The following is a 9,240-nucleotide window of genomic DNA, read 5'->3' as shown; positions in this document are numbered from 1 at the left end:
GGAGAAAATCTTCAGGATCTAGGGCTAGGCAAAAAGTTCTTAGACTGAAAACCAAAGCACAAGCCGTAAAATGAAAAATTAATAAATTGGACTTATCAGAATTGAAAACTTTAGTTCAATGTAAGACCCTGTTTTGAGGATGAAGAGAAACTACAGACTGGGAGAAAATATTTGCATACCACATATGCTCAAGGACTAGTATCTAGAATATATAAAGGACTCTCAAAACTCAACAGTTAAAAAAAAAAAAGCAATCCAATTAGAAAGGGGCTTTAAGACATGAACATTTCACTGAAGAAGATACACAGATGGTAAACAAGCACATGAAAAGATAGATGTTCATTAGCTGTCAGAGAAATGCAAAATAAAACCATAATGAGATATCACTAGAAACCTATCAGAAAGAGTAAAATTTCCAAAAAAAAAAAAAGTGACAACACCAAATGTGGCTGTAAAAGGGTAACATAAGGGATTCTCCTGGTGATAGAAATGATCTATATATTGGCTGTATTGATAGAAGATGTCGATACCCTGGTTATGATATTGGTTTGCAAGATGTTACCACTGGGGGAAACTGGGTGGAGTACACAGTATCTCTCTGTGTTATTTCTTACAACTGCAAATGAATATAGAATTATCTCAAAATAAGAAGTTTAATTTAAAGTGTTCCTTTTCCATATCACTGATTTTAATAAGTTTGCTATAAAACAACCATGTACAAAAAAAAAAAACCATGTACATAGATTGTTAAGGTTAATATGAATGTACCTTGAGAATGAATGATCCTACACTGATTCTGAGCTATTGGAACCTGAATTAATGAAGCTTTCATCTATAGATCACCACCCACCAAGCGCCAAAAGGAGAGAGTTTGGAGAAGGTGGGAAGTTGAACTTCCCTGGGGTAGAGGCTTGTCTGGAGAAGTCCTTGGGTGCTGGGGCCTCCTGGGTTGTGCCCTCTCTAGGAGAGGGTGTGAAGCATGTGAGAGGGCAGCCTGGGGCATGGAAAGAGCCAGGGTGAAGAGACAGGAGGCCAGGCTGTAGCCCGATAGGGTAGGGGGGTCCCTGGAGGAAGAGAACCAGGCACGGCTTTCTTGACATAAGAGTAGCTGTTTTAGGCCCAAGCCATTTTGTGATCTAAGCCTGGCCCCAAGCTTGCCCTTGCAAAAGAATAGGCCTCTGTATTTAATGATTTTAAAGGAACAAAGAATGTAAGAATAAGCAGCTATTACCAGACCAGGGAAATGACTTAACCATATTGGAGACAATAAATCAGTTGTAAAGGTTCCCAGTTCTGTTTCAAAGGTAAAGATTAGCCTGAAGCACATCCTTGAGCTATTTTGCAGGATCCAAGGATCCAAACCCCCTCAAGCACTCAACCACCAGACTAACTAGACCCTAAGGAATGACCATGCTGACTTTTGCTTACCCTCGTGATATCAATCAACTAGAGCCCAGACTCTGTTAAACTTTGCCTCAATTCTATGCTGAATTCTCCTCTGCTCAATCCCCTTCACGAATATGTATGCCCCCTTAGCTTAAATCTTCCCCAATTTTGCTGTTCTGGGAGACATAGCTTTGGCAAATATCCCTGGTGTTCTCCTTACTCATTACAAGTAATAAAATCCTTCCTTCCCCTGCTCTTTGGATTGGCTGTGTCTTTTGGCTCCACATCCACCAAGAGGCAAACCCAGTTTTTGGGTAACAAGACTTCTTCATCTGGCTGTGTTCTGTAACCCTGTGCAAATATCAGCACCTCAGTCAGTGTTCAGCTTTTAGTTCCACTGAATGAGTGTTGGGACTGGAGCTGGAAGTCTCAGAGTTCTACACTGATATTTCTTTATTGATACACAGAGTGTTACTCTGCCTCCATCTACATCTATATGTGACCTCTGCAAGTGGCAGTTTCCTCATCTCTCAGTTGTTGTAAAGAATATATGGGATGGGGCTTCCCTGGTGGCACAGTGGTTAAGAATCCACCTGCCAATGCAGGGGACACAGGCTTGAGCCCTGGCCCAGGAAGATCCCACATGCCGTGGAGCAACTAAGCCCATGAGCCACAGCTACTGAGCCCACGTGCCACAACTACTGAAGCCCGCGCGCCTAGAGCCCATGCTCTGCAACAAGAGAAGCCACTGCAATGAGAAGCCCACGCACCACAACGAAGAGTAGCCCCCGCTCGCCGCAACTAGAGAAAGCCCGTGCGCAGCAACAAAGACCCAACGCAGCCAAAGATAAATAAATTAAATAAATTTAAAAAATAAGAATATATGGGATGACACCTGTTAAGTGCTTAGCACATAACCTGGCACTGTGGTGGGAGCAATAATCATGGTGGGAACAAAGCGAGCAGTGTGAAGTCTGGTCAGAGGCCACAGACAGAGCATGGCTTGTGTTGGAAAAAAAATCGTGCTAGAGGAAACACCCAAGAAAATATATCATTATATACTTGCAGTCATTAAAACCAGGTTTATAAATATTTTAGAAGGTGGGAAATGCTTAAGTTGTCCTGTTAAGTAAATAACATGTTATCTCAACTGTGTTTGTAAAAGATGTATTTTTAAAAGTGAAGATAAAATCTACCCCAAAGCTAACAGTATTTGCCTCTGAGTGATGATCTGTCCTTTCGGAATCTCTCTTCAAAATAATAATATAATGAGATGGGAGAGGAAAGAACAAAAGAAATGTACTTGTCAACTGTAAGCAGACTTTAACGAGGAGCTGTATGAGAGGGTAAAATGGGGCCATCCCTACCCAACCTGGGGATAGAAGGAGCCCTGACCCAGGAGAAGCTGGAATTGAGGGAAAACCCTGGAGTCCTGAGTGGTTCTCAAATTAAGGAATGGAGCCTCCAACAAGAGCACTGTATTCATTTCTAAGGCCACCGTAACAAAGTACCACAGACAAGGGGGCTTAAACAACAGAAATTAATTTTCTCACAGTTCTGGAGGCCAGAAGTCTAAGATCAAGGTGTCATCAGGGTTGGTTTTTTCTGGGGCCTCTCTCCTTGGCTTGCAGATGGCCACCTTCTCCCTCTGTTTTCACATGGTCTTACCTCTGTGTGTAAAGATGTCTGTGTCCAAATTTCTTTTCTTATAAGTACTTATAATGCCCACCCTAACTACCTCATTTTAACTTAGTAACCTCATTTTAACTTAATTAAGATCTTTAAAGATCTTATCTCCAAATATGATTATTATGATTCTGAGTACTGGGCGTTTAGCATATGAATTTGGTGGTGGGAGACACAATTCAGCCCATGACAAGTGTTAATTACCATATGGCTAAAACATCTATAAACAAAGTTAAAAGACAAGTGACAGACTGGGGGAAATAAATATTTTCAGTATTTATGACATACCAAAGTATTCTTATCCAGAATATATACAGAGTTTAGATGAATCAATAAGAAAGATGAAAACAACCCATTAGAAAAACGCGCAAAGAAAATGATTAGGCAATTCACAGAAGAGGAATACAAAATAAACATTAAAAGGTTCTCAACTGCACTTACCAGTTTTATACAAACTAAGACAGTTTTTTTTCATCTATCATAGTGGCACAAATTAAAAAGACTGATAATAACAAGTCTTGGCAAGGATGTAAGAAAGTGGGAACTCTCAAATGTTAATGGGGACACATATTGGAATGGTCTTACTGAAGACAGTAGTTATTAAAAATTAAAACATCCATATCCCTTAACCCAGTGTTACACTTCTTCTAGGAATCAGTATTGCCAAAATAGTTGCACACGTGCTAAAGGATATACGTGGAAGGACTTTTTTTTTTTTTTTGCTGTAAATGTCTGTTCAATGTAAAAGAAGTTAAATATAATCATTACACACCCCTACAATGAATACAATATACCCATTAAGAAATAGGAGGTGATCCTACATGTACTGAAATTAAAATAAAGATCTTCAAGACAATTGAAAAAAGGAAGCAAATTGCAGAACTACAGTCTAGTGGATGCATTTTATGTTTTTATAAATGTGTATTTGTACAAGTAGACTTAGATAAATACACAGACAGTTTCATACAGATGTTCACCCAGCTGTGGCCAGTAATTTCTGGAGGGGGAGAAAGGTGAAGCTGAGGCAGGTGGAAGGGAGATTTTCACATTTTGCTCTGTATCCTTCTGTATTATTTAAATTCTAAAGTCTATACAACCAGAACAAATACAAACTTGCATGCATGTTCTGTCAGAGAGAGAGAAGAAAAGGAAGGTTTCTGCTTCTGAAGATCTTTGCAGAGCCCATAGCCATGCCTCGGGGCTTCTCAGTCTTCTGAGAATGGCAGACATCCTCATGGGAGTCTTAATTGCCCCAAATGTTTGCTTTAATCAATGTAATTAGCAGAGCATCAATTAGGCTAAAAGGCTCCTACAGCAGCTGCTTCCCTTCACTGCCCTGCCCAGCCCCTTCAGCGACTCAGCTTCCCTCCATGGTGTGAGTCTCTCTCCATGGCTCTGTGTTTCCTCTCGTGACTCTGAAGACCGCTGTGGGCAAATGGGAGGTTCTGAAGCCTATTGATTTGCTAGGGTTTTGTTCCTGCCTGCTGTTCCATGTCATACTCTTCATCTTTCTTAAGTGGCTCATTGGTGGCTCCAACTTGTATACTTTTTCTGTTGTTCTCCCCAACCTGCATCTCCTGTTTTGCAGCTCACTAAGAGGTTCCACTGTCCCCACAGTCACTAAAGCCAGAAATCTGTGAGTTATCATTGCGCCCACCACTCATGCCTGGTCAACCATTAAACCCTATGGAGCTGACTCCTAAATGTCTCTTAAATCTGTCCCTCTCTCTCTACCTCTACTGCCAGCCAGTGCATTATTGCCTCTCACCTGGATATATTTTTGCTCTCACCTTTTACTACTCCATCTTCCCTCCAGTTGCCACAGAAATCTTTCTAAAAAGCAAATCTGACCACGTCCCTCAGAGCTTAAAATCTTGCTGGTATCCAATATCCTACTGAATAGAGTCCAAACCCCTTGACATGGTAGACAAAGCCCAGTGTCACCTGGCCTAGGCCACCAGTTCCCTGTGTGCATCCAGGCAATTACCATTCCCCTGGCCCTGCATACAACTCCGCTTTTGCATATGGTGCTTTCCTGCTGGAGGTCTTCTGTGCACGTGTGTTGATTTTTTCTTTCCCAGCATCCACTCCTATTTCTTGTGCTACCTGCATCCCATGAACCATCTGCCTTTCTTCTCAATCCATGTGTGTTTCATATGGGTGGCTCCAGGTCCCCTCTTCCCCCCTTCAGGCCAAGCCAGATCATTTAGCATCTCTCTTCTTGGAATTTGAATCTTGAACATCATAAGAGCCTTGAAGAGTCAGTCCATTTCTGGCTCAGCCCTGCTCCCTGAGACTAATTTTCCAGTTTTCCTGTGATTCTGAGTTGTCCTTTAGACAACTTTCCCATCAATTCCTTTTTCTGAAGCCAGCCAGATAATTTCCTGGTGCTTTTAATCAAAGAACTCCCAATGAACCCAGCCCTTCTGCATCAGAGAAACTCTTACTTATCCTTCAGGGTCCAAGTTAAGTGTCCACTTACTCCTTCATTTATTCATTCAACAAATATTTACTGAAAACATGCTGTGAGTTGGGCACTATGCTAAGTGCTGGGGATACAATAGAAAACAGATATGGTCCTTGGCCATATGGACTTTCAAATATCTCCAAATAAACAATTCTTTTGGAGGGAGGGCTTTAGGTGCAGGATAAAGTTAATTATATTAGTCCATTCTGGCACCCTATCAGTATTGGTATGGACAATCATTTAATTACCCCATATCTGCATCCCTCAATCCCCTCCCCCAGGCAACCATATTAATGTGTTTGATATGTATTTGAATGTGTTCAATATGTATTTGAATGTGTTCTTGTGAAATGTATGTTGTAGTTTTATGGGCCGGTGCTTTTAATTAACACCAAGAGTATTACGTTACATATTTCTTTTAGTTTTCTGATTTTGTTCATGAAGCATGGTAGCATGCATGAAATATTTGAAGTGAGATAATGAGCCTTAGAAGCAAACGTTAGGATTTTACCTTTTCCTTTGAGTGAAGTCATTTGAGGGTTTTGAGCAGAGGGGCAACACGATTTGAATTGGTGTTCTACAAGGAAAACTCTAGTGTGTTGAGATTAAAATTCAGGGGTGCAAGTGTGGAAGCAAGAAGGCCGGTTAGGGGCTGTTGCAGTAATCCATGGGAAAGTAGATGGCGGTTTGAACCTCGGATGCATATGTTCCTCTTCCAGGAACTCTTGTATATAAACAAGAGAAAAATGCAAGACAAGTACAGCAGGAAGCCCCCCAAACTAACAAACAACATGAGATACAAATCATTGATAAGCAGAGAAATGTGGATTAAAACAATGATATGACATTGCATCTGTTATTCTGGCAAAAATTATATGACCAGACACTGCCAAGAGTTGGCTGGGATATGAAGATTTAAAAATTCTCTTGCACTGTTTATGGGAATGCAGAATCAAGAAGCAATGTAACACTGCTGAGTCAAGTTAAGTATACACAAACCCATGACCCAGCAATTCAGCACCCTGTTATATATTCCAGAAAAGTTTCCACATAGGTTCTTAAGGGAATGTATAGGAAGGTGTTCATTGCAGCAACAAGGAGGTAAAGGCAGCCTAGGTCTCCATAGTTTGGACAATGAATGGGTAAAATGCGTATCAGGTTTTGTGATAAGCACTTAATATGCATTATCTCATCTTTTCTTCAAAATAGCCCTAAGACTGGGACTTCTAATAGTATCTGTAAATACTGTTTACCGTCTGTAAAACGGAAACTATCCTTCCATACACAGAAACGGACACTTTTTTCTGGTTCACTCTCCTTGGTGTTTGGACGAGAACCCCGGGGTTCAGGGGCTCAGCAGCGTGCCAGGTTTCCCAGACAGACGGGGTCATCTCGCCTTGCGGTCTGCAGGATCTTCGCTCTTCCAGGCCCGGGAGCCCTCCTCCCTGGGCCTTCAGCACCGCGGACAGCGCCAACGGGGCAGGGCTGGGCGGGGCGTCCTCAGAGACGTCACGGCGCGCGGAGTCTCCCCGGCGCGCGCTCGGTGGCTGCCGGCGCCGCCACATCACGTGACCCAAGTAATTGGTACACCTAGTCGCGCACCGACTGCTCGCCTCCTCTGACCTGCAGCCTCTGGACCTCGCTGCCGCGCCGACCCCCACTGGCCCGGTGAGCGCGGCGGCCCCTCCCTTCCGGGTCCCTGCGCCTCCTCCTCTCCCGCTGTGTCGCGGGAGGCCCTTCTGCTCCAGTCTCCTGGGTCCCGGGGCGCCGCAGCCCGCAGCCCTAAGCCGGGCCCGGGAGGTGGGAGGGGAAGTGAGCGTGACCTTGGCTCCGCTTTTGTTTGGCCGAGGCGTCCCCAAGGACCCCCAGCCCTTCGCGCGCATCCGACCCTGCGAGTGCAGTTCTTGTGAAGTGTTTTGCGTAAGGGAGCGAAGCTTTTAACGGTGGGGTTTCAGGCATCAGCGTGGTTTCTCCAGCCCAAAGACTACAGACTGTCCACGCCTTTCGTGGCCTGGGGAGGGGCCTGCTGCTCTTCGCCTTCTCAAGGAGCCCTGGCTGCGGAGAGCAGCTCTGGGGATGGGGATGGTCTAGCGTTATGTGCTTGGTGGGACAGGCAGGCAGCTTCGAAGTCTCAGGACCTCGTAGTGGAGGCAGGGGGCAGGGCCTTTATAGACGGTTTTAACCGCGGTTTCCGCTCACAGATGGGGAGACTGAGGCCCTGAGGGAGGCAAGACTGACCTGAGGTGGCAGCCAGCCTGGGAAGTGCTTCTCCTTCCTGCAGGGAAATGTGGGGGGATGGGGTGACCCTGAGGTCCCAGCAGGGTGCCATGATGCCCCTCCACCATGGGCCCTAACCCATCCCTGCGCCCCCTGCCCATATATCCTGTAGCATATTGGAACAGGCCCCTTTTACCTTTGTGCTTTTCCCACCTCTGGCCTTTAGCTCAGGCCCTCCATCTCTGCCAAGGAAATAAGCACACCCCCTCCCTACCCTGCTTCCTACCTCGGAGTCTGCTTCCGTGGCCGCCTCTTGGGTTCAGTAAACTAGAGGTGGGGTTTATTCCTGAGAAAAGCCCACCCAGTTCCCAGAACTTAGGGCCATCGTAGGCCTGCAGGAGCACGAGTCCAGGCTCTGCTGCTGCCCAGCTTCAAGGTCTTGGGATCTCTACAGTGGGCGTATTGCAGAGCAGCCCAGATAGGGCCTTGCGTGTGGGAGACTTAGTGGCCAGGGATGTCTGTCGTTGTTATGCTTCTGAGGGTGGTGGTGGGGATGGTACTGACTTTATCTCCAGAGAGGAGACCACTAAGAGCTGCCCAGAGCAACCTGCCTGTTAGTCCACTGGGGGCTGGGCTGGTCAGGGGGTGTGCACGGTGCCTGACCCTAACTCTTCCCTTTCACCTGTGTAGGCAGGACCTGGCAGGGCAGGCTTGGGCTTTGGCTCCAGATACTGAGGTTGACTCTGTCCCCAGCCCTCTAGGGCTCCTGAGTCCTCAGGCCCTGCTGGGATTGGGGCAGGGGGGGCTGGCTGGCTGTCCTTCTGTCAGGCTGGGTGAAGGCCACAGCAGTGTCCAGCGGCTGCCCAGATTATTCAGTGTTTCTGAAACACAGTGTTCCTGCACCAGGCCAGGCTGGACACAGCCAGGCTTGTCACTACCCCCCGAGCCATTCCATTCCCCTGCAGGGGTGGGTGCCAGCAGAGAGAGCAGCTCTGGCTGCAGCCGTTGGAAGGAGCATTGGCGTTAAGAGAAATCTGTGTTTACATCATGACTCTGCAGTGAGGAGGGCACAGGCTCTGGAACCACAGAGCCCTACCACTCACCAGCTTAGCCTCTCTGTGCCTCAGTTTCCCTATTTGTAAAATGGTGCTAATCCAAGTGCCCACCTCTTGAGATTGTTGAGAGGGTTAGATGAGCACAGTGCCTGCCCCTGAATCAGTGCTGACTAATTGTGCTCTTATTTTTATTCCCTCAATGGATGATCTTGGTGTCTGGTTTTCTTTGCCTTAGGATGGGGATGTTAGAGTCTCCCCACTGGGTTGTTTAGATTCTTCTGACATTCCAGGCCAGTAGCTCCTGGGCCCTATGGCCATCTGGGGTGGGGGGGGGGCAGCAACCCTGTATTTGCCCAGGTCTCAGGGACCATCAGAGGGAGAGCAGGGGTTGGGATCCAGGCCCTCTGACCCCAGAACTCAGACCTTGAG

The sequence above is a fragment of the Eschrichtius robustus genome, chromosome 7, assembly GCF_028021215.1.
Source record: "Eschrichtius robustus isolate mEscRob2 chromosome 7, mEscRob2.pri, whole genome shotgun sequence".
Classification (NCBI taxonomy): domain Eukaryota; kingdom Metazoa; phylum Chordata; class Mammalia; order Artiodactyla; family Eschrichtiidae; genus Eschrichtius; species Eschrichtius robustus.
The sequence above is the reverse complement of the archived record's forward strand: the minus strand, read 5'-3'. Positions refer to the sequence as shown.